At 44.6% G+C, this 26778-nt stretch overlaps 1 long non-coding RNA gene across 2 annotated transcripts; it reads right to left on the reverse strand.

Moving 5' to 3' along the window:
* Positions 1-1555: 1555 nt before the first annotated feature.
* LOC132355180 (uncharacterized) lies at positions 1556-19932 on the reverse strand. 2 transcript variants are annotated; one of them, XR_009499557.1, is made up of 4 exons: positions 19489-19932; positions 8119-8260; positions 4344-4473; positions 1556-2379 (listed from the first exon to the last, which is right to left on the reverse strand). It is a non-coding gene; the product is annotated as an uncharacterized LOC132355180 (long non-coding RNA). The 2 variants fall into 2 exon arrangements; XR_009499556.1 differs by lacking the exon at positions 1556-2379 and having other exon boundaries at positions 4010-4473.
* Positions 19933-26778: the final 6846 nt, after the last annotated feature.

Below are 26778 nucleotides of genomic sequence, written 5' to 3' on the forward strand. Positions count from 1 at the left end.
GAATCAGTGCCCTTATTCTTGTCCCTAGTCATCCAGAGATAATGTTAATATTTCTTCCCTTTTAATCATATAGCATATATCTATACAGCATATATCTCTAGCTACCTACCTATCTATATATCTATCATCTATTTATCTATGATGTATATGATATGTATATATATATAATATATATGATTTGATACATGATATATGACATATATATGTCTGATCTTCAGTTTTCTTATCTGTAAAATGGGGGAAGTAACACTATAAATCTGTATATTTGTGATGAGGATAAAATGATATAGCAGGGTACTTAAATCACATAACACTGTAATAATAAATGCAGCTGATATAAAATACTACCCCTGCCCACAGGGAGTTTACAGTCTGTCCCCCGGCACCTTTCCCTCCCTGGTCCTCCAAGCCAAACCATCATTCCCTAAACTGGCCTCTGCTAATCCTTCTTACATTCAAGCAAGTGATGCTGAAGATGCTGAAGGATCAGAGCCTTGACCTGAAAAGAGGAACCTGTTGACCCTGCATTATCGCCTCCTGGTGGAATTGGAGGAGTTTTGGGGGAAATCCTTTTTCTACTAGGGAGCTGTCCGCTGCTCTCCCCACCCCCTGCACCCCACAACACAGAAAACAAAATTAAAGGAAAAAAATACTTTGCTGTAGGAAAATAGTTTTGATTCAGTTTTGTAGTTCCTTCTAATCCATTCAGTACGCTGGGTTTACTGCCCTCATGGCTCAGGGAAGCCAGGGCACCACAGAAAGCAGAGGATAAAGGTTGCTTGCCTTTGTAGTTCCAAAACTGTCAAGGCTTTGTTGGAAGAGGAAGAAATGTGCACTGACCATAGATCTGAGGGACAAGTGAGGAGCGAGAGAAAGCTTTCCAGCCTCAGACCAGAAAAGAGTGGCCTGGATGGGGGCTGGGGTTGGACCCCAGCTTGGAGTTGCCCAGAGAACCAGCAGTTCTGCTGTTCAAACTGAGGCAGCCATGGGCCACAGGTGGGTAGTAGCTCTTGAAATGTGCTAGTTCTCAATTAAGGTGGGCTGTGAGTCCGAGAAGATGATGAAAATAAGAGGATTTAGAATATCTCATCAATAATTGAACACAGTGATTACATATTGAAATGATAATATTTTGGATATATTGTAAATAAAATATATTACTAAAATTAATTTCACTTGCTTCTTTCCTTCCTTCCTCCCTCCCTCCATCTTTCTTTCTTTCTTCCTTCCTTCCTTCCTTTCTTTCTTCCTTCCTTCTTTCTTTCTTTCTTTCCTTCCTTCCTTCTTTCTTTCTAGGGGAATGTGTGAGCTGAGGTTTATTCATACAGTGGAACACTCTACAGCAGTGAAAACAAATTGGATTCTTTGTTTTACAGAAGAAGAGACACAGGCCAGAGAGGTTACCTGAAACAACAAATGCCACTCAGATGGGTAACAGAAAATCTGAATCTTGTGTCCAGGACTCCTGGGATCTTAGTGCTTAAAAACTAAAACCTTTTATTATTTTAAAACAATTTCAAATTTACAGAAAAATTCTGAAAACAGTAAAAAGCACTCTCATATATCCTTTATCCAGATTCACCTTTTTTTAAAAAACATTTTGCCACATTTGTTTTGTTATTCTGTTTATATCTAAACATAATTTTTTTCTGAATCATCTATGAATAGATTGCTTATACTATCTCTATTGGACTAAGCCTGCTGCACTTAGATGCCCTCCTGGTATGTCTTCCAGTGGTGTCTGATAAATTCCTCCCTGAGTTGTGTCATTTTTTTTTTTTATTGGCTGCGCCAGGTCTTAGTTGCAGCACGCAGGCTCTTCGTTGTAGCATGTGGGATCTAGTTCCCCAACCAGGGAAGGAACCCAGGCCCCCTGCATTGGGAGTGCGACCACCAGGACCACCAGGGAAGTCCCTCCCCCAGTTGTGTCTTGCCTTTGTTTTACAGTCCAGATTCCCTCTCAAAATACAGCACTGTGTTTGCACAGGGCGCCAGCATGATAAATATTTGCAGTATTAAATAATGTAGGTTAATCATGTATTCACAACTGGTCTAAGGAATTGGAAGGTATTTCTAAATTAGCCCGAGTCCTTTAGAAAAACGACCCAGGGCTGCCTTACTCAGGGTTAAGAAAATGACTACAAAACTATGTTTGTTTTTAAACCTTACTCCCCAGCAAATGTACTGTTGCGTAAACCCTCAATAAGGCTCAGCCTTGGAACAAGACATAGGGATTGACAACCATGTGTCTCCACCTTGTGGCCATGTCTGGAATCACACATCCTGGATCCCAAGCCCATCTCAGTTGCTCCAGCTGGTCTGTCAATGCAGAAGGAATTCTGTGTTTCCCGGGTCAATGCAGCTGAGAGGGGGAAGGGCCTGAAACAGGGGGAAAGACAGGAAAACTCCTGCTCAGCTTTTCAATTCCCCCTTTGCAATTCCCACCCCTTGGATGTCATTGTGCTGAACGAAAAAATTCCTCCTCAACCTTGACTTCACTTGTTTGGTGCCCAATTGCCTTTTTCCAATTCCTGGATTTTCCCAGCCTGACTTCAGCATGTCAACGGGAAGGGCAGTCATACCACCTGTGACTGATGTAATGGATTTGGGGTCAGACAGAGCAGGTCTTAAATCTCACGTCTGCCCTTACCAGCTCTAGGGTCTGGGGCTGTCATCTGAGGCCATTGAGTCTCTGTTTTCTCATCCAGTGACCACTAGTGGCCCCTCCGTGTTTTCTACCTTGCCAGACTCAGAAGCAAGCTCTTCTTAAAAGGCCCTTTCCACTCTGCGCCCCCTGCCGTCCATGCTGTTTGTTGCCTCTGAGAATCCTTCCAGGTGCCCTTGACCTGGATTCTTGGGGTCTGCAAGTTATCTGTTGCCAATTCTTTGATGTAACACTCTTCCCAGATCTTTTGAATTTGACCCTCAGGACTCTTCCCCTTTCCTTATGGGCTGAAAATCTGGGCCACCTGGGGCAAATGAACCCACAACACTTCCTAAAACCCAGGCCAAGGGCAAACCCTGGGTTCCCGTGTGTCTGGAGGAAAAGCGTAAAAAGGGCAGGACAGTGTTTTCAGGATTGTTGAGAGTCATGGGGATGCACCGAATAGAGGCCTTGAATCAAAAAATATTGTCTGTATATGTGAATTACCTTCCTCCCACCCTCCCTCCTCCTTCCTTCCTTCCTTTCTTTCCTTCTCTCTCTCTTCCTTCCCTCCTCCCTCCCTCCTTCCCTTCCTCCCACCTTCTCTCCTTCCTTCTTTCCTCCCTCCCTCCCTCTCTCTTTATCGGTAATTGTTAAGAAGTCTATAAGGCACCACGACCTTTATTTTAATAGTTATAAGAGGGAGGATACCTAGTTGCCCTCTACAAGTAAAACTCAACAGCACGTGTTGGTTGATTTCAGTGATGAAATGACCCAGTCGACCTCAGCTGCCTAATGCAAGCTGTAATAACGTGTATTTAATCGTCACATAACGAAAACAAACTGTAAGGATGGTGGCTGTACCAGCCAGACATGTAACTGTTCAATAAGTAAAGCTCCATGTTGGTATCGATGAGTTAGTGTGCGCAGGTGGATGAATCTGGAAGGCAAGTGAAGAGGAGAGATGACAGGTTATAAAGAAGGAGCAGGGGGTGCTTCCCTGGTGGTGCAGTGGTTAAGAATCCGCCTGCCAATGCAGGGGACACGGGTTCGAGCCCTGGTCTGGGAGGATCCCACATGCCGCGGAGCAACTGGGCCCGTGAGCCACAACTACTGAGCCTGCGCGTCTGGAGCCTGTGCTCCACAACAAGAGAGGCCGCGATAGTGAGAGGCCCGCGCACCGCGATGAAGAGTGGCCCCCGCTTGCCGCAACTGGAGAAAGCCCTCGCACAGAAACGAAGACCCGACACAGCCATAAATAAATAAATAAATAAATAAATAAATAAATAAATAAATAAACAAACCCAAAGTTAAAAAAAAAAATTTATTAAATGAAAAATTAAAAAAAAAAAACAAAACCTTGGATTGACAAGGGTCTCTGATCACCTAACACTCAATGCACTGAATTCAAGGTGAAAGTCATCAGTGAGACTCACAGATACAGAGAACAAAGTAGTGGTTACCAGTGGGGAATGGGGAAGGGGGGAGGGGCAAGAAAGGGGCAGGGGATTAAGAGGTCCAAACTACTATGTGTAAAATAAATAAGCTACAAGGATATATAGTACAGCACAGGGAATATAGCCACTATTTTATAATAGCTGTAAATGGAGTTTAACCTTTAAAACTTGTGAATCACTATATTGTACACCTGTAACTTCTATAATATTGTACATCCACTATACTTCAATAAAAAAGTCACCTGCAGAACATCGATCGGCCAAGCTGCTCTTCACTTCCGCAGAGGCGGCGCTGTCCTCACAGTGTGGGACCGGTCGGTGAGAGGGTCAGACATGTCCTAAACTTGTCAGATGATCAAACTCATGGGCTGTCTGCTGATCAAAAGGATATGGGGTCAGGAGAAAGGTCTGCATAAAATTCTCTACAAATGTCAGAGAAAGAGCTCTGGGGCTTTGGGGGCTCTTTCCATTCATGTCACAAATGAAGCTGACACAGCGTCATCTTCACTAAGACCAGAGCCGGCCACTCAGCATCTTAGGGACACCTTGGAAGATGTGTGTGTGTGTGTGTTTGTGTGTGTGTGAGAGAGAGAGAGGATCAAAAATCCATACATCCATCCTTGGCCATCACAAACCACGTTTATGTACATGTGTCAGGGTGTATATCTGTGACTGTAGCTGTCAGAAAAAGTCCCCTCGGTGGAAGGGATTGATAGATATTGACAAGTTTCCCTTCAAAAAGGCCTTGCTCTCTTACTTTCTTGTCAAGAATACCCGAGAGCCCATTTCCCTTCACTCTTGCCAATCTTGGATATTTTCAGACCTCTATTTTATTTTCAGTGTGATTGGAGAAAATAGTATCAATTTGCATCCCTTCGTGAGTGAGGTTGAACCCATTTTCACGTTTATTTACCATTTTAAGTTCTTTTCCTGTGGACTACCCATTTGACCACTTGGCCATCGAGTTGTTCACCATTTTCTTATTGAGTTCCTACATGAGCGCTTTGTAAATGACAGCTCCTTGTCAAATGCCTGCAAAGTTTCCTCCCCAGTTTGCCATTTCATTCTGAATTTGTTTGGGGTATTTTCACCCAGTGCAGCTTTATGTTTTTATGAGGTCAGATTCCTCCATCTTTTGCTTTATGGCTCACGGGGTCCAGGTCCTTAGATCTTTCCCATTTCAAGATTCTAATAGATTCACCCATTGTTCTAAAAGTTTTAGTTTCATTTTATTTTATTATTTTATTTTTTTGGCCACACCTCGTGGCTTGTGGGATCTTAGTTCCCCGAACAGGGATTGAACCCAGGCCCTCGGCAGTGAGAGTGCGGAGTCCTAACCACTGGACCACCAGGGAATTCCCTAGTTTCATTTTGTATTTAAATCTTTCATCCATCTGTAAATTATTTTGGCTTAGAGAGTGACATACGGATAGAACTTCGTTTTTTGGGTTTTTTTTAAATTTATTATTTATTTATTATTTATTTTTGGCTGTGTTGGGTCTTCGTTTCTATGCGAGGGCTTTCTCTAGTTGCGGCAAGCGGGGGCCACTCTTCATCGCGGTGCGCGGGCCTCTCACTATCGCGGCCTCTCTTGTTGTGGAGCACAGGCTCCAGACGCGCAGGCTCAGTAGTTGTGGCTCACGGGCCTAGTTGCTCCGCGGCATGTGGGATCTTCCCAGACCAGGGCTCGAACCCGTGTCCCCTGCATTAGCAGGCAGATTCTCAACCACTGCGCCACCAGGGAAGCCCCAGAACTTCGTTTTTTCTAAGATTCAGCCAGTTACGTCAATGCCATTTATTGAAAAATCTTTCCTTTCCCATGCGTTGTACAAGGCTCTGCTGTGCTCCGTTGGAATCTTAGGGAGTAAGTCAAGCGACTTACCCAGTATTTGAAACCTCTCCTGTTTGGCTCAGAAGTCCACAGCCTTTCCTTCCTGCCTTGATTTTTTGACCACTGCTCTTTGTTTTACAAGTGATAGCAAGTCATGAAGGGTCCCACCACCTGGGATGGGTCCCAGGTCTGAGCTATTTGCATTCCTGCTGCTCTAATTGGATGTGAAGGGTCTTTAAGGGTGAGGTCACACACAGGAGTGGGGCCCCGAGGGTATGTCCTCACGGGGAGGCAGCTGCTTCTGCTGGGTGCTGTCAGGGGGGCCCCGGAGAAATCCCAGACCCCAGCAACTCTCCCGCCCACCTGTCAAATCACCTACATCCCACCTGTGCGGGTGGGAGCTATTTACTTGGATCTGCAACTTTAGCAGACTTTGTTCCTCTGAGGAGACGGGAGCCTCTGGGGCAGGAGGGGTTTGGACAAAGCCCTAGACGAGACTCAGGACCAGCTGGGGTAGCGGAGGGGATGCCCCTGGACTTTGTGACTTTCCTCTTGAAAAGGTGTAAGGCTTCTAATAGGAAGCCTCTCTCACCTACTGTGATGCAGCCAGCAGTGGGAATGGAGGGAAAAGACTCTGGAGGGAGAGGCCAGGGATCCAGACCGCGGTCCAAAATCCTCGAGAAGGAGGGAGCGAGAGTCTTCTCACCCCAGAACCTGGGAAACCGCCACTTTCACCTGGACCCCAGGTCAGGTGCCACCAAGTGCTAAGCCATGTTAGTAAGTGTGGGTAATTGTCGCAGTCACTGTGAATGTGCATCCCCGTGAAGTCCCTGAGGGACACACAGCCTCGCATCACTTCCAGCCTGAGGCACATTTCAGCTGGAGTCCCAGGTTGCCCTGACACCCCTGTTGCCCAGAAGCCTTCCACGTGGTTCGAGTGACCCTCACTGCTCAGCCCACGGGATCCCATCCACCCAGTGTGTGGAATCTGCCCACACAAGCAGAGATGCTCGGTGCTCTGGAACAGCCTGGAGAATGCAAGCCTCAGACCCACGCACGCAGGGAGCACAACCCAAGTCCACGTGCCCAAGGGAACAGTCCGAAGTCTACATCAGGAGCTCCTGGTGGAAACTGGCCAGGAAGGTGTGCAAATAGCAGGACATCCTGCCTTCCTGGGACTCTGGCTTAGGGACAAACACCTGCCCCCACCTTTGTCACTGAAGCATCTTTCTTGCTGGGGACACAGCTTTAGGGGGTTGACTTCAGAAGGAGCCACTCTCTACCCACAGATATCTGAGGTAGCAAGTCCTCCAATTTCAAATTCTCCGCCGGCAGAGCAGTACAGCCTGGTCAGTGATTAAAGAGGCCTTGACCAGGTACCAGGAAATGGGCATCCTGTCGTGGCTCAGAATCATGGGAAGTAGGGGCTGGCAGGGGTGGAACAGGTCACGCATCATCCATTTCACAGATGTAAAAACTGAGGCCCAAGGAGGTGAAGGGATGCACCCGAGTCTGCACTGTTTGCACAGAGCCTGGATTCTGGACCAGGCTCTAAATAGACCTCTAAGTAGACCTGAGTCTATCCTTTTTTTTTTTTTTAATTGAAATATAGTTGATTTACAATGTTGTGTTAGTTTCTGGTGTACAACAAAGTGATTCAGTTTTTTTATACACACATATATATTCTTTTTTTCAGATTTTTTTCCTTTTAAGTTATTACAGGGCACTGAATATAGTTCCCTGTGCTATACAGTAGGATCTTGTTATTTAGCTATTTTATATATAGTAGTGTATATCTGTTAATCCCAAACTCCTCATTTATCCCTCCCCCACCTTTCCCCTTTGGCAACCATAAGTTTGTTTTCTATGTCTGTGAGTCTGTTCCTGTTTTGTAAATAAGTTCATTTGTATTATTTTTAGAGACTCCACATGTAAGTGATATATTTGTCTTAATCTGTCTGACTTACATCACTTAGTATGATAATGTCTGGGTCCATCCATGTTGCTGCAAATGGCATCATTTCATTCTTTATTTAGGGCTGAGTAACATTCCCTGAGTCTATTCTTTGAGCTGAACTCCTTCACCTGTGAAGTGTTGGGAAGGACAGGTGGCATGGATGGGTAAAAGTGGGGTTTGAGCTGTTAGGATGTGGCGCGTACGTGTGTTACAAAACGTTATTACTGACCTATGATGTGAGTTTCCTTTCCTCCCCTGACCGTCTGCTCACAGTGTGGGTGACTCTTCCTGACCTCCCTCAGGGGGCTCTTCTCCTTGCTGCTTGCTTCAGGCTCAGGACAGCGATTTAGTGAGGACATACAGGGGTGATGCTGAAATGAGATCAAGAGGGTAGGTAGAATTGCATCCAGCAAGGAACCAGAACCTGTGCCGTCAACGTCAGGCGTGAGTGAAATTGCAGCTTGCCCTCCGTCTCCTATTGCTGACGATCCTTCAGCTCTGCCATCTCCCACCTCCTCTCCCTCCTCCAGTCGGTAACTCTTCTTGCCTGTTCACTCAGTGCTAGCCCTTGGATGCCAGCTGTTGTACAGTACTACTGTACTTTTCAAGATACTGTACTGTAAGATGAAAAATGCTTTATTTTTTGTGTTTGTATTATTTGTGTGAGAAGTATTATAAACCTATTACAGTACAGTACTATATAGCCGATTGCGTTAGTTGGGTACCTAGGCTGAATTTGTTGGACTTACGAACAAAGTGGACTTAAGAACGTGCTCTCGGAACGGAACTCGTTCGTATGTAGGGGACTTACAGTACATTGTAGGATGTGTAGCAGAATCCCTGGCCTCTACCTGGTAGATGCCAGCAGCAGCCCCCAGCCCAAAGACACACCTGTCATGACAACCAAAATCGTCTCAGACACTGACAGATGGCCCCTTGTTGTCTTGTCCTTGGTTGAGAACCTCTGGTTTAGAGGGTTTGTTTGGCTTATTAAAGTGAAGTCGGGAATCCCCTGGCGGTCCAGTGGTTAGGACTCCGAGCTTCCACTGCAGGAGGCCCAGGTTCGATCCCTGGTCAAGGAACTAATATCCCCACAAGCTGCTCAGCACAGCCAGAAAAAAATAAATAAATAAAATAAAGTGAAGTCAGGTCATGACATTGGTCCTTTGGGCCTGGCAAACATTCCACGTGTCTTTCTAAACTTCCTCCCTCCCCAGCCCCCAACACTGAGTTTTATTTTAATGTATTTTTAAAAATTAATTAATTTATTTATTTATGTATTTTTGGCTGCTTTGGGTCTTCATTGTTGCGTGTGGCCTTTCTCTAGTTGTGGCGAACTGGGGCTACTCTTCATTGCGGTGTGCAGGCTTCTCATTGAGGTGGCTTCTCTTGTTGTGGAGCACGGGCTCTAGGTGCACAGGCTTCAGTAGTTGTGGCACATGGGCTTCAGTAGTTATGGCTCACGGGCTCAGTAGTTGTGGCTTGTGGGCTCTAGAGTTCAGGCTCAGTACCTGTGGTGCACGGGCTTAGATGCTCCGCGGCATGTGGAATCTTCCCAGACCAGGGCTCGAACCCGTGTCCCCTGCATTGGCAGGCGGATTCCTAACCACTGCGCCACCAGGGAAGTCCCTTTTCTTTTTTTTTAAATTTTATTTATTTATTTTATTTTATTATTTTTGGCTGTGTCAGGTCTTAGTTGGGGCATGTGGGCTCTTCGTTGTAGCTTGCGGGCTTCCCTCTAGTTGTGGCGCGTGGGCTTATTTGCCACGCGGCATGTGGGATCTTAGTTCCCCGACCAGGGATCAAACTTGAGTACCCTGCGTTGGAAGGCGGATTCTTAACCACTGGACCACCAGGGAAGTCTCGGCATAACTATGTCTGATACATACAACTGCCTTATTATTTTCTGTATGGTTGAGCCTGTTACATTCCTTCCAGCAGCTTCTCACAGTGCCTGGACCCCCTTGTCCCCTCAGTAACACATGAGTCATCAAAACTCGGTTGGTTTGATATGTAAAAAATGGCACTGTCTTCCACATTTATTTGCTAAGTTATTTAAATTAAACATTTGTATTTTATTATCCACTGAATTTCCTCTTCGTGACTTGCCTCTTTCATCAATTTTCCAAATGGGGTCTTAATGTTTTTTCTTCTATACACTCTTAATCAAGAGAAATGTTATTAATCCTTTTCTATGTTATTTGTTCTAAATATTTCTCTCATTCTGTTCTTTGTCCTTTCAGTCTTTGTTTATTGGTACGTCCAAGTGCTATATTTGCATGCAGTTGAATTCACTACTGACTCTTTCTTGTCGACCGTTAATTTCAAGTTTCGAAAGTGCTCCCTGTCATCCAGGAATTTTATAGAGATTCACTTCCATTTTCTGTTTAAAAAATTATTTGATATCCTAATCTCCCTGAATTTACTTAAATGGAGCACACTGAGGGGTGACACCATAGGGTTATGCCCTAACCCTTCCCTTCCCTGCTTATCTTTTTAGTTTTCTATGCCATATGTGAATTTCTTGAGTAGACTAGGTCTGTTTTTAGGCTATTGACTGTGTTCTATTGATATGTTTATCTAGTCTTGTTAGATTTACAAGCTGGTTTCTTTATTATGACCTGGTACTGCTCTACTATCTGGCAGGTAATCCTTCCTCATTGCTCATCTTTAAGATATTAGAAATTTTCTCTTCATTTATTCAAATCTCTAGATTATATATACATGTATGCATTCTCCTTTCTCCCAAATAAATTTATGACTTAACTCAATCAAAATCAAAGCCAGCAGAGTATTTTAGAATATATATATGTATAATCCACATTTATAAGATGTATATACATATATACAGTATATAAAATGCTATCAAATGGCACTGAATGCTACAGAGAAATTGTTCATGAAAGGAAGTGTCAATCGATATGGCAAACTTCATTGTTGTCTTATTTTAAGATATTGCCACAGACACTCACCTTCAGCAACCACCACCTTAATCAGTCAGCAGCCATCAACAACAAGGCAAGACCGTCCACTAACAAAAACTTTAAAGTTCGCTGAAGGCTCAGATGATGGTTAGCATTTTTTAGCAATAAAGCATTTTGTAATTAAGGTATGTATGTTGTTTTTTTTAGACATAGAGCAGTTGCACACTTAATAGACTATAGTAGAGTATAAACATAATATTTGCTTTATTGAACCTGCAATAACTCTGAGGTATGCCTGTTCAAGCTTGAGAGATTTGCCTCAAGAGGGAGCAAGAAACGTGGAGTGGGTATATCCATACAAGGTCGGGAAAATGTTCCAGATATAAGCAGGGCCAAAGAAAAATATCTCCAACCTAAAGGCAGCTAGTAAAGATTAGAGGAGGTGATGCTACTTCAATGTGAAAACAACAATGCAAAACTTCAAGGAACATGAGAAATCAAGGAAATGTGACATCACCAAAGCAAACAAGGATCCTCCAGTAACCAAACACAAAAATGGAATTTTGCAATTTAACGGATAAAGAATTTTAAATACCTCTTTTGAGGAAATCAATGAGCTGCAAGAGAACACAGAAAGACAATTCAATGAAGTAAGGAAGACAACACACAAACAAAATGAGAAATTTAATAAATAAATAGAAATCATGAAAAAGAACAAATTCTGAAGCTGAAGAAGTCAATGAATTAAATTTTAAATTGCAATAGAGAGTATCAACTACAGAATAGACCAAACAGAAGATAGAATCAATGAACTGGAGGGTAGGAACTTTGAAATATCCCAGGCAGAAGAGAACTAAGGGGGAACAAAATGAAAAAGAGCAGAGAAAACCTGTGTGATCTATGGGACTTCACCAAAAGAACCAATATCAGAGTCACCGGAGTTCCAGAAGGAGAGAGGGAGGACGGAGCAGAAAGTTTATTTAAAGAAACAATAGCTGAGAATTTCCCAGACCTGGTGAGAATTTTGTACATCCAAGTTCATGAAGCTAACAGATCATCCCATTAATGCAAAATGATCATTTTCAAGACACAATATAATGAAACTGACAAAAATCAAAGACAAAGAGAGAATTCTAAGATCAGCAAGAGTGAAAAAGATTGTAACCTACGAAGGAAGCCCTATTAGGCTATCGGTGGATTTCTCAGCAGAATCTCTACTGGCCAGGAGAGAGTGAAATGACATATTCAAAGTGTTGAAAGAAAAAATATTGCCAGCCAAGAATATTCTATCTGGCAAATTACCCTTCAGAAATGATGATAAATAAAGACATTCCCAGACAAAGAAAAGCTGAGGCAGTGCATCACCTCTAGACCTGTCTTATAAGAAATGCTGAAAAGGAATTCTTCAAGGAGAAATGAAAAGATGCTAATTGGTAACATGAAAACACTCAAAAATATACAATACAATTTTGTAGGCTTGAATAAGACTATTTTACTTTTATTTTTTTATTATTTTTATTTTTATTTATTTTTGGCTGTGTTGGGTCTTCGTTGCTGCGTGCAGGCTTTCTCTAGTGGCAGCAAGCGGGGGCTACTCTTTGCTGTGGTATGTGGGCTTCTCATTGCGGTGACTTCTCTTGTTGCAGAGCACAAGCTCTAGATCGTGTGGGCTTTGGTAGTTGTGGCTCATGGGCTCTAGAGCGCAGGCTCAGTAGTTGTGGTGCACCGGCTTAGTTGCTCCTTGGCATGTGGGATCTTCCCGGACCAGGGATGGAACGCGTGTCTCCTGCATTAGCAGGCTAATTCTTAACGACGGCACCACCAGGGAAGTCCCAACTACTTTACTTTTAAACGTATAACCCCAAAGTTTTGACTTACAGTCTTTTTTTCATTCAGTAAAAATCTTTAAAAATTTTTATCGTGATTTTTTTCTTCAATAGTTTGTTGTTTAGACATTTTCTGAGCATGTAGAAATGTTTCAGTTCTGTTTTTGTTATTAATTTCTAACTTAGTTGAATTACATTCAGAGAACATACTCAATGATTTCAATCTTTGGAAAACTTCAGTGACCTATTTTATGGCTGGTCTCTTTAACAGTCAGTTTTTGCAAATGTTCTCTGTGTGCTTTAAAACACATGTTGTTCGAAGTTGTTGGATCAAGTGTTCCACATGCTTCCAGTTGCATTTCAAACTCATGATGAACAGTCACACTGAATGTCTATTGGCTCTATATATGGTCAGAGTTTCTGTGAATGGGTTTGTGTTTAGTTCAGTAAATTTAAACAATTTTTTAATGGGGGTCTGATTTAAGTTATTTCCATTGCTCTGAGTGCCTCTAAGCAAATGATTAGACTGAAAATACTATGCAGGCGAGTGTTGTCCTGGAGCACAGATGGTTTGAGAGAAGAGATAATAGTCATATCAGTTTACTCATTTTTGAACTGCTGCTTGAATCATTTCCATTAGGTTTAATGAAAACCTTACAAGACACCAGAGGGTATACATGGGTGCTGCTCTGTTTATACCTAACCTTTACTTGCTTTTATCTTACAAAATCACTTCTCCCAGGAAGTTTGGAACTGGAATTTACAATTCAGTGGAGAAAAAGGGATCTGGGGGACCTTCAAGATGACAGAGGAGTAAGACGTGGAGATCACCTTCCTCCCCACAAATACATCAGAAATACATCTACATGTGGAACAGCTCCTACAGAACACCCACTGAACGCTGGCAGAAGACCTCAGACCTCCCAAAAGGCAAGAAACTCCCCACGTACCTGGGTAGGGCAAAAGAAAAAAGAAACAACAGAGACAAAAGAATAAGGACAGGACCTGCACCAGTGGGAGGGAGCTGTGAAGGAGGAAAAGTTTCCACACACTAGGAAGGCCCTTCGCGGGTGGAGACTGCGGGTGGCGGAGGGGGGAGCTTCGGAGCCGAGGAGGAGAGCGCAGCCACAGGGGTGCGGAGGGCAAAGCGGAGAGATTCCCGCACGGAGGATCGGTGCCGACCAGCACTCACCAGCCCGAGAGGCTCGTCTGCTCACCCGCCGGGGCGGGCGGGGCAGGGAGCTGAGGCTCGGGCTTCGGAGGTCAGACCCCAGGGAGAGGACTGGGGTTGGCGGCGTGAACACAGCCTGAAGGGGGCTAGTGCACCACAGCTAGCCGGGAGGGAGTCCGGGAAAATGTCTGGAACTGCCTAAGAGGCAAGAGACCATTGTTTCGGGGTGCACGAAGAGGGGGGATTAAGAGCACCACCTAAACGAGCTCCAGAGACGGCACGAGCCGTGGCTATCAGCGCGGACACCAGAGACGGGCGTGAGACACTAAGGCTGCTGCTGCCGCCACCAAGAAGCCTGTGTGCACATCTTACAGTGCAAGAGTAAAAAAGACTGTAACTTACAAAGGAAGCTCCATTAGGCTATCAGTGGATTTCTCAGCAGAAACTCTACAGGCCAGGAGAGAGTGGAATGACATATTCAAAGTGTTGAAAGAAAAATATTGCCAGCTGGGACTTCCCTGATGGGGCAGTGGTTAAGAATCTGCCTGCCAATGCAGGGGACACGGGTTCGAGCCCTGGTCCGGAAAGATCCCACATGCCGCAGAGCGACTAAGCCCGTGTGCCACAACTACTGAGCCTGCGCTCTAGAGCCCACGAGCCACAACTACTGAAGCCCACGTGCCTAGAGCCTGTGCTCCGCAACAAGAGAAGCCACCGCAATGAAGAGTAGCCCCTGCTGGCTACAACTAGAGAAAAGCCTGCACGCAGCAACAAAGACCCAACGCAGCCCAAACTAAATAAATAAATTTATAGAAAAATAATGCCAGCCAAGAATATTCTATCTGGCAGTTAGCCTTCAGAAATAAAGGAGAAATAAAGACATTCCTTCAAAGAAACCCTGAGGCAGTCCATCACCACTAGATCTGCCTTAGGAGAAATGCCAAGAGGAGTTCTTCAAGCTGAAATGAAAAGATTCTAATGAGTAACATGAAAACATATGAAAGTATACTAGTAAAGGTAAATATACAGTCAGATTTAGAAAACTCTAAATCTGTAATATGATGGCATGCTAACCACTTAACCATAGTTATATAAATAGTTATATTTAGTTATAAACAGTTATATAACTGTTATATAAATGTTATATAACTATAGTTATATAAATGTTAAAGGAAAAGAGGATTAAAAATAACTATAGCTACTATAATTTGTTAACAAATACACAATACAAAAACAGGTAAAGTGTGACATCAAAGATATAAACGAGGCGAGTAAAAGGGCAGAGCTTTTGTATGAGATTGAAGTTAAGTCCTATCAGCTTAAAATGGACTGTCTTCTCTATAAGGTGTTTTATGAAAGCCTCATGGTAACCACAAAGCAAAAAACTATAGTAGATTCCGAAAAGATAAAGAGAAGGGAAGTCGAGGATACCACCATGGAAAATCATCAATTCACAAAGATAGGCAAAAAGAGAGGAAAATAGAACAATGGAAGCACAAAAAAGCCAGAAAGCAATTAACAAGATGGTATTAGTAAGTCCTTACATATCAATAATTACTCTAAATGTAAATGGATTGAATTCTCCAATCAAAAGGCATACGGTGGCTGAAAACAAGACCCAACTATATGCTGCCTACAAGACACTCACTTCAGCTTTAAGGATGCACAGATTCTCAATAAACTATTAGCAAATCAAAGTCAATAGCACATTAAAAGGATCATACACCATGATCAAATGGGATTTATCCCTGGGACGCAAGGATAGTTCAACATACACAAATCAATAACTGTGATACACCACTCATTAACAGAATGAAAGATCAAAATCTTATAATTATCTCAATAGATGCAGAAAAAGCACTTGAAAAAATACAACTTCATATAAAAAAAAAAAGACCCTCAACAAATTGGGTATAGAAGAAACATACCTTAACATAATAAAGATAATATACAACAAACCTATAACTAACATTATACTCAGTGATGAAATTCTGACAGCTTTTCCTCTACGATCAGGAACAAGACAAGGACGCTCACTCTCACCATTCTTATTCAACATACTACTTACTAGAAAACCTAGCTAGAGCAATCAGGCAAGATAAATAAACAAAAAGGATTCAAATAGAAAAGGAAGAAGTAAAATTGTCACTACTTGCAGAAGATATGATCTTACATATAGAAAATCCTAAAGACTCAACCAAAAAACTATTGGAACTAATCAACAAATTCAGTAAAGTTGCAGGATATAAAATTAACATACAGAAAAGTTTGTTTCTATACAATAACAATGAAATATCTGAAAGAGAAATAAAGAAAACAATCTCATTCGAAATTGCCCCCCAAAAAATATTTAGAAATAAATTTTACCAAATAAGTAAAAAATCTGTACAATGAAAACTACAACACTTTGATGAGAGAAACTGAAAAAGATACAAATAGAACAATATCCCATGTTCATGGATCAGAAGAATTAATATTGTTAAAATGCCCATACTACCTAGCGCCATCTATTGATTCACTACAATCCCTATTAGAATTCCATAGCATTTTTTGAAGAAATCAAAAAAAATCCTAAAATTTGTAAAAAAGACTTTGAATAGCCAAAGCAATCATGAGAAGAACAAAGCCAGAGGCTTCACACTTCCTGATTTCAATACTATTATATACAAAGGTATAGTAATTAAAGCGGTATGGTACTGGCATAAAAACAGACACAAAGACCAACATAACAAAATAGAGAGCCCCAAAATAAATCCCTGCATATAGAGTCAACTAATATTTGACAAGGGAGCCAAGAGCACTCAATGGGGAAAGGATAGTCTCTTCAACAAATGATTTTGGGAAAACTGGAAAACCACATGCAGATAAATAAAACTGGATCCCTATCTTACATAATTCACAAAAAATTAACTCAAAATGGATTACAGACTTCAACATAAGAACCCCCAGGGACCCCCCCAGGACCTCAATTATGAGCAGATCCCTGGATATCTCACAATCTGTATTCCTAACTTCCTTCCAACCTGAGACCTCTATACCAGTCATGCCCTTGATCTCTCCCCTTGGACTGTCTCAAAGATGCATCCAACTCAACAAGTCCAAAACTAAACTCGTGATTATGCCCCTCTGAAAAGGGAGGCTCACCCTCTTCCACCGTTTCCTAGTTGTCATCCCTGACCCATCTGTGTCTTCACCCCTACATCCTGTCCTGCTTGTATTCCATTCAATGCTGCCTCCTAAAGGCTCTCAAGTTTGTCCATCTCTCTATCTCCATCCCTGCCAATTTAGCACAAGCTACCATCATATCAACTCTCAATAGCCTCCAAGCTGGTCTTCCCACGTCCACTCTTGGTTATTCACCACCCTGCAGCCAGAATACGCTTTTTGAAAAACAAATCCGACCTTGTTACTACTCTGTAAAACATTCAACAGCCTCCCAAGGCTTTTAGGATAAAGGCCAAACTCCTCCACCAGACCTCAGTTTGGACCCTGCCAACTCCCCAGGCCTTGGTCCACAGCAACCTCCTCTTCCTTCCCCAAGTGACAACCACAGGGTTTCAATTCCTCATAGAGTGCACATCCCCTTGGCTACTGGAACTTTTCATGTGCTGTTTCCTGGGCCTAAGATGCTCCTTTTTTCCCTTTGCTTGGTTAACCCATACTCTTCCTTCAGATCTTAAACAGTCATTCATTCATTCAACAAATATTTATTGAACATGCATTACATGCCAGGCACTGTGCTAGGCGCTGGGATCAATGAACAAAACAAATCAAGTTCCCATTCTCAAGAAGCTTACATTCTCCTGGTGGGAGGGGGAGGGGAGACAAACATAAAATATGCCAGGTGGTCACAAGTGCCCTGAAGAAAAAGAGAGCCGAGGGTGTCAAGGGGACACAAGTGTGGTTATACGTTAGGAAGTTCTCGATGATAAGGTGATATTTTAGCAGAGACCTGAAAGAAGTGAAGGAGTCGTGCTAAGAGCTGGGGGTAAAGGATCCAAGGCAGTGAGCACAGCAAGTGCAAAGGTCCTGAGACAGGAGCAAAGAGGCTGAAAGAGAGGAAGTGAGGGCAGGAGTGGAAGGAGATGAGATCAGACAGCAAATGGAGAGCCATCATTTAAGGACCTGTAGGCCTTCGTGGGGAGTGTGGGTTTTTCTCTGAATGATTTAGGGAGTCACTGGAGAATGACATGATCTGACTTTGTAAGGATCACACTGGCTGCTGTGAGGAAAAACAAATGGTAGAGGCAGGGGTGGAAGAGGGGAGACCATGAAGAGGCAATTGTAGCATTCCAGGTGTGAGGTGATGGTGGACGGGGGTGGGCCACAGAGGGGCCGAGAAGTCACTGGACCCCAGATACACCAATGCTCCTGCTTGTAAGTTCCCAGAGCACCTCCTTCATCTATGGCAGTTGTAACTGGACGTTTATTTGTGCACATTTGATTAATGTCTGATTCCCCCTACTGGGCTGTGAGCCTCAAAGAGGCAGGAATGGGGTTTCTTTGCTCACCACGGCATCTCCAACACCCAGTGCCCATAACAGATGCTCTATACAATTTTGGTGAATGAATGAATGAACGAATACCAGAACAAAGAAAAAAGCGCACACACACACACGAACATATACACAATTCTACAATTTGCTAAGTCCAGCCTTCTTTTTTCTCTCGGGGCTCTGCTAGAAGCAGTCATCCTGTGTCTGCTCTGTACCCAGTCACGATATCAAAGAACAGCATATCAGGGCTTCCCTGCTGGCGCAGTGGTTGAGAATCTGTCTGCCAATGCAGGGCACACGGGTTCGAGCCCTGGTCTGGGAAGATCCCACATGCCGCGGAGCAACTGGGCCCGTGAGCCACAATTACTGAGCCTGCGCGTCTGGAGCCTGTGCTCCGCTACAAGAGAGGCCGCGATAGTGAGAGGCCCGCGCACCGCGATGAAGAGTGGCCCCCACTCGCTGCAATTAGAGAAAGCCCTCGCACAGAAACGAAGACCCAACACAGCCAAAAATAAAAATTAATTAATTAATTTAAAAAAAAAGAACAGCATATCAGGGTGGCGTGACATGTGCCACTTGGGTTCAGGCCCGGGGTCCACCAGTCATGGCTGGAGACATAAAATTGCTAACAACCGCTGTGTTTACTTTGTGCCAACGACAACTTAAAATCTTTTAAATGTATTACCTCATATAATCCCCTATGCCAGTCAAAGAAAGTAGGTACTATCCCCGTTTTTCAGATCTGGAAACTGAGGCACAGAGAGCTTTATGACCTGCCCAGGAACTCACAGCTGGTAAGAGGCAGATGCGGGCGGTCCAGTCCCTTGTGACAGGACGTGGCCGTCTTCCTGGGTCTGTCCCAGTCTCCCTCCCACTGACCCTTTCACCAGCAGAAGCCTGTTCCTGGAACCTTCCACCACCTCCCAGCCTCCCAACTCCCCCGGCCTCTCTCTTTACCCACCCAAGCCCATATGACTCTGTCCTGGTAAGTCCACTTCTTAGCCCAGATATGTCACCATCTCACATTCCTGGGTCTTCCTGGGAGGTCCACCACCATCTGAAACGCCATTCTAAACCTCTCCAGGTTGAAATCTCCGATCCCACTGAAAACCCTTTCAAATGCCAGACAGTTCCACCCCCGCCCCGTCCCCCATCCCCCATTCTCCGAGTCTCTCTCATCACCTCCTTCCACCAGCCAAGCGTCAGCCTCCAGAGGGTCGGCCACACGGGCCCTGGCGTCCAGACGCAGAGCCCGCGCGTCCCCAGGATGTTGGAGACCACCGTTCCCTCTCGGAAGCCCACAGAGGGGCCCAGAAAGCCTGGCCCACCAGCTCCAAACCGCCGTCTGTGGGGGAAACTGGCTAAAAGAGCCCTGGGACAGACTCCTTACTCTCCCCGTAAATCCAGGGCTGCGGACGCCGGGAGTCAAAGCCACATGTCCGAGCCTGGTGTGTGTCCCGGGTTAGGCCAGAATCCTGGAAGTCAGGAGACGAAGTAATGGCTCTCATTTTTCTTGATTCAGCTGCATTTTCGAGAACCGAAACTCCAGGATGACTGACGGCAGGGGAAGCAATACTCCGTGACCCAGCCCGCAGAAGCTCCGCCGCGTGGACGGTGCATTCGAGTTCTGACTCACCCGCACCCGGGAGAGGGGGAACGGGAGAGCGCGCCCCCTAGCGGACTTTAGAGGAGGAGGCGGGGGGGCGCCCAGGAGGAGGAGCAGGGGGAGGGAGAGGAGGAGGAAGGGGGAGGGGAAAGGGAGGGGGGAGTTGGAGGGAGATCAGGAGGGGGAGAAAGAGGGAGGGGGAAGGAGGGGGGAGTGAGGATTGGAGGAGGGGCAGGGGGAGGAGGGGGAGGAGGGGAGCTCCAGAGTCTCTTCTGAAGCGGAGGACCTCTAGAGGCTGAAACCTAACGTCTGGTGGGTGATTGCATTTCCAGGATGGGAAATCAACTTAGGTCCCCTCCAGTCCCCTGGAAGTGTGCCTGGAACAGTGAGTTGACAGGAGTTGAAGGCTGAGCCCGGACTCACTAGGTCAGCAGGCTGTCACTGGTTAGTGATCAGTGAAGGGAAGGCAGAGGGCGGGCACGTGTGCCAAGTGTTCACTGCTCCCGGTCTGAGCTGTTCCAGAGCCAGATCCTGTAGTAACTCTGCCTCCGTGACTCTGACCCCTGAGAATCGGAAACGATTTCTCCCTTACTGTTCAGCCAAGTGAAGAGTCGCCCTCACTGAACCTGTCAGGGTTCCAGGCCCCTTAGGGACATGGAGTCTGGATGGAATCTGTTTGCAGTTTTAGCGCCTCCTGGGGCCCTCCGCTGCCATCTGACCCAGCAACACCAGGAAGCCTCTCTTAACCACACGCCACCTAAGAACCACCCACGTGGCTGCCAGACAACCAAGCAAGCAGGCCGAACCCAGGAGTGGCCCCCAAACCCTCTCCCCACACCCTTTCCATCACCTCCTTCTCACCTCCTTTCCCACCATCTGCCAAAATAAAAAGTCAGTCTTCAAGAACAAATCCTGAAAAATGAGTGAATATGGAAAATCAGGTTAAGAGGAAAGTATCACTTAGGCTTAGGTCATTAAGAGGGGAAAAGACTAGAAGGAAACTTGAATGAAGAGAGGCAGTATATGAGGGGAAAGCCAGCAGGAAGTTACAAGGGTGGAGTCTAGACCCATTTCTGCCATTCCCCTGGGTCTGAGGGTTCCCACCTGCAGAAGGAGGAAACCAGACCCAGTGAGGGAACCAGACCTCACAGCTCCCACCTGAGGTCCTGGCCCTCTCAGGGGTCATCTCTAGGCCTTAGAGGGAAGGGCTGATAGAGCCAGCCTCCACGGAGCCCCCTGCTTCAATTAAGGCAGCTTCCAGATGAAATTTTCTGCAACCTACAAAAATAGAGTATTAAATATTTCATACAAAGAGTATATATAACCTAGAAGTACATGATAAAGAATAATAATAAAATGCACACCTGTATGCCCCCCATCCAGCTTAAGAAATTGTCTTTAGTTTTTTTTAATTTTTAAAATTTTTAATTTTTGTTTCCTCCTTTAAATGTAATATATGTTCACTATAGAAATTTCACAAGATCCAGAATACTGAGAAAATAAAAATCACCACAATCCCATTACCTTACTGCTAATGCTCTGGTAATAATACTTCCCCATTTATCCTGGATATACTATTTTTCTGAAACTGAAATCCTATTGTACAAATTGTCCCCTTTTGTCATCATGACCACTTTCCTTGGACCAGCTAATCTCTTAGCATCCTTCCACCTTTGAGATGCCAAGAAAATTATCCCCAAATACTCTTACTTTTGAACTGAGAGTTGTTTTTCCAGAAAGAAGCAGAAGCGGGAATTGGTGGATGGGGGAAATCTTTCTTGTCTGGCTTCCACCTGAAACATAAACTAAATTAAGAGGTTGATAAAGTGCATCCTGTCATGTCTGGCACAGGGCAGTATCTGGTGAGTAAATGTTGATTGATGATTGCCTCTCACGAGGCTGAAAGCATCTCTGGAGATAAGAGGGAAAACAAAAGCCAGTGCTTTCATGATAAGCAAAAGTGCCTGAGAAGCTTTCTCTTCAGCCCAAGCCAAGTCCTGGGTCCAGGGTGGATTCTCAGCACAGACCAAGAGTGCTCATTGCCTGTGCCTTGTCACTGCATCTTTGTTGAATCATAATTTGTCCAGAGAATAAGGCACAGTGTTGGGGGCTTTGAGGTAGGCAATGAAGAAGCTGGCATGGGCATTGCTTTGAAGGAGTTAACATTTTAATGGGGAAAGTAGGACACGCAGACAAAAGGCTCTATACCCTTTGTAGCCCAGCTCCCTGCGCACAGCTGGCTTCCTCCAAGAGAAGGAAAATACAGCCACTGACCTCTCCCAAGTTTACCATCTTATGGGCTTTACTCCCAGAGACAGTCTTACTCCCTTACTGAGTCTCAGTTAAAAGAAAATAAGAAATCCTGGGAAGAACTGAGATTGGCCTGGCTTTCATCAGGTGCACATCCTGGACTGTTCCACTGTGGCCAGGTGGGCAGGGTCCTTTAAAAGTGATGCCACACATGGACATATATACACTACCAAACGTAAAATAGCTAGCTAGTGGGAAGCAGCCGCATAGCACAGGGAGATCAGCTCGGTGCTTTGTGACCACCTGGGAGGGGGATAGGGAGGGTGGGAGGGAAGGAGATGCAAGAGGGAAGAGATATGGGAACATATGTATAACTGATTCACTTTGTTATAAAGCAGAAACTAACACACCATTGTAAAGCAACTATACTCCAATAAAGATGTTAAAAAAAAAAAGTGATGCCACAAATAAATAAATAAATAAGTGATGCCATGCTTCCTCCATTATAGCCATGGGGGATATCTGGGGCCAAGAGCAGTGAGACTTGAATCACGACAGTGGCTGAGATCACCCAGTGAGTGTACAGAAAGAAAAGAAGAAAGGGAGGACAGAACCCAGCAGGAAAATGAAATGTAAAGAGTGGAAAGAAGGAAGGGAAAGAGGAAGGAAAGGAAGAGGGAAAGAGGGAATGAGTGACAAAAGGAAGGGAAGGAAGCGAGTGACAAAGCAGGTAGGTGGGGGACCAGGACAGCCCAGGGTCACAGGAGCCATGCAGACTAGGGTTTGAAGGAGGGCAGAGAAACCAACAGCTTGGAGTCCAATAAAATATGCAAAGAATGGCCTTGGGATCTAGCAGCATATGGGTCATTTGTGATTTATCCAAATGCCAGTGAGTGGAGGTGTAGGAGTGGAAGCCAGTTGTCGATGAGGCAATGCAGACCATGAGTGTAGTTCTTGAGGAACTTAGAAAGGAAGGGTGGAAAAGCAGTGGGAGATGAAGTGGCAGAGGTGAGGGGACAGTCCCCTCCACCTGAACCACGTGGGCTTATGGAATCGATACCCCTTGACACTAAACCCTTTGCAGGCAACTTCCCATTATGAAATCAGCCACCACATTAAATGCTTATGCTGTGCAATATAATAAACTATTTCTAATAATAATAGCTAATACTTATTATCATAAATTGCACAGATCTGACCCAAAACTCATATTCTCACCCATTCTTTCTACTACCTCCCCACTGGTGGATGCAATATAAAGATGTAAATTATCCAGAAGGAGATGACAGAGTCACAGAAGCCTGCCCCCCTCAGCCAGCCCCTTTCTTAGGGCCTTCCACAAAGAAAAGCTCTCTGCTTCTATGTCTACCACCATCTACCTCCATTCCCACCAAGACTCTCTCCCAGCTCACCGAAGGAAACAAAGCTCTATTTGAATCGTTTTTAGGCACAATCATTGCTTGGATCAAGCAGCAATTCCAGACAACTGCAACATCCATTTGGCTGCCCCTTGTCCCCATGACCCGTCCCTGGAGTCTGGATCCCCCCTTTTCCATGCCTGTGCTATGGGAAAACTGCAGGGCTGCCAATGAGGTCATGTAATGACTTGATATATAACAGACATAGACAGTACCAGACTCTGGGAGATTATTCCAGGCTGACTTTATTTAGTGTGTCTCACAGCCAATGATCACCCGGCAGACCATGATGCCGTAGCTGATAGGACAGGACAAAATAGCTCTGACACCTGCATTGGCCTCCTGGAGGTGGGAAGAACATGAGACCAAAGTCCCATCCTCAGAGCTTGTCTTGGAAATAGGTTCCCCCTCTAGTTCAGCCACAGCCATTGCCTGGTGACCTCACTTCAAATAAGGCTGGGAAGTGTCAGGTTGCTGATACTCACCTGACTGTCACAAGTCCCTGTCCTTTGTCACAAGCTCCCTGTTGAGTGCAGTATTTTTGTCCCCGTCTATGCCTGGTTTTTCGAGCAGGTAGATGAAATAAGACCTCCTGTCTGTTCCCATTTCTAAAATATCAGGTGTAAAGAAATATTCTCTCTGAATCAAAAATACTCCACGTTGAACCATTAACTTGAAGGTTACCCCTGACTCTCGTTTTCCCTTTCCTCTCTTCCTTTCTTCTCCTTTAATTCCTCTCCACCCAACCCCATCCCGTAGTTCCTAAACTTGTCTTCACATTAGAGTCGTCATAGAACTTTATCATAATGCAAATTCCCCAGCCTTACCCCCCCAAGAGATCCTGATTCAGACAGTTTGGGGAAATCTGTATTTTTGATAAGGGCACCCAACCGTCCCCCCAGTTCCAAGGGAAGTCATCTGAAGTCTGTATTGAGAACTATTAGTAGACTGCCTCCCTCCAAATCCAGGATTTGAATCTCCTCTGCAGAGTCCCCGCCCAGTGGACACTCGGTCTGTGTAAGGAGCTCACACTACACCCCAGGTTAATAGCAGCACCTACTGTGAGCCAGACCCTGGCACAGGGATTTATGGATTATCTCATTTAATCACACAAAAGCCTCAGAGCTCAGGATAATTCCTAAGCCCCACAGGGAAACAGAGACTCCAAAAGCAAAGTGAGGTTCCTGAGGTCATAAGCAGGTAAGTGGAGTGGGCTAGCGCAGTGTGAACTCTGACGTGTTGCCTCAAGGGGGCGTACTTACTCTCAGGCAGCTCTGCATCTCCAGCTATGCTTTGATGTCTCACTGTTTCTTGCATGTTATTTTTAATCCTCAGATATATCATAAATTCCTCTAAATTGAGAATTGCGTGCTTTATTTCTGTTATTCTGATACTAGGTATAACAACAGAGTATTATAGTAGATGTACAGTATATATGATATTGTATAGGAATAATGATAGCACCTGGGGGTTGATATAAATGAAGAATGAAAGAATAAGTATATAGAGAGTACCTACTATGTGCTAGGCAGTGCTTATCCCATTTATTCCTCACAACCCTGTGAGGCAATATTATTGCTCCTCATTTTAAAAACGGGAACACTGAAACCCAAAGAGGTCAAGAAATGCTCCATGTCACATATCTAGTAAGTGACCCAGGTGGACCTTGGATCAAGTCTGTCTGATCCAAAATCCCAGGTTTGTCTCAATATGTCACAGCCCTTTCCAGCAGAGCGCCCTGCAGCTCCATCCCCCCAACAAGGTTTGAGGTGAGGAATGCCACACTCTCCACGATGACCAGGGCAGTACATGCGGTGGGTTTGAATAAATACTTCTCAGATGGAGAAATAAAGAGAAACGCTTGCACATGTACAAGAGACATTTATGAGACAGTTTACAGCAGCGTTGCACACAACAGCTAAAAACCAGGAACAGCCCAAGTGTCCTTCAGTAGGAGAACAGATTAAAAAAAATGTGGTCTATCCAGTCAACCAAACATACACAGCAGTCAAAACAACAAACGACAGCAAAAAGCAAAAATATAGAAGAATCTTAGCAATATAATCTTAAATCAAAAAAAACTAAAATAAAAAATGTATTTTGAGACATGCATATAGATGCAACAAAACTATATTTAAAAAGGAAAGAAGGAAGTGATGGACACAGGGATTGGGATGATCATAACCTCAGATGCAGGAGACAAAAGTATGGGTAGGATGGGTAGAGGGAATATGATTAAATATAGGTCATTGTCAAGGTCCTAGTTTTTGGTTTGGGTTTACAGGTTCTTATTGCATTACAATGAAAGAAGGAAGGAAGGAAGGGAGGGAGGGAGGAAGAAAGGAAGAAAGAGAGGGAGGGAATCATTCATGGATGAATGATGAATGTGCTAGAATTCAATTATTTTGATTATCCCAATTCTGTGCACCCTGAAGTTCAACTGAAAGAAAAATTAGGTTAATAGATGAATAAATAGCTTAAGATCCTTGCATTATCAGCTCTTGGAAGGAGGGATTGAATTCTCCTCTTCCCAGTTTTGACGTTCAGTTGTGTGCCTTGAGGAGAAAATCACAAAGGAGAGGGAACACATAGGAGCCCAGAGTACCTTCTGCCTCTTCTGAAAAATACCTGAAACTGAATCTGCTGCTCCCTGCAAGCAGGTGGCAGGCTGCATAAGAGGGCCTGCTGGCATAGGATCATGGCCAGGTGGTGTGTGATTTCAGCAAAGAAAGACCCTCAAAAAAATATGATGCCTCCTACACAGAGATGTACAACACACACCTGCTGCTAACTATGGATAAAATCTTTTAATTCTCACAGCCAAGGCTGAAGCCTAAAGAACAAATCCCTTCCCAAAAGGTGATATGTGCACTGAAAAGCATATTAAGATGTAAATGACAGGTACCTTCACTTCCTAAAAGTATATTTCTTATGTGCAAAGGGGCCTAAGTTACACAAGCAGGAAAAGATGGAGCAGAGAGGGTAGCCGAGTGAAGTGCAGGTAAACTTCGCTCCCTTCATCGTCTTGCCTGACTACTGGGCAAACGCAGCCCATCTCCCCCGATCTCCCCCAGGGCTTCTGACCTTACAGTCCTCCGACAGCACAGATGCCAGCTTCTGTGAGCCCGCTGGGGACAAATGTCCACAAGGAGGAGACAGTAAGTTACGAAGGACTTTGGGCTCAATAGGGAGCCTGCC

Source organism: Balaenoptera ricei, chromosome 20 (assembly GCF_028023285.1).
Source record: "Balaenoptera ricei isolate mBalRic1 chromosome 20, mBalRic1.hap2, whole genome shotgun sequence".
Taxonomy (NCBI): Eukaryota; Metazoa; Chordata; class Mammalia; order Artiodactyla; family Balaenopteridae; genus Balaenoptera; species Balaenoptera ricei.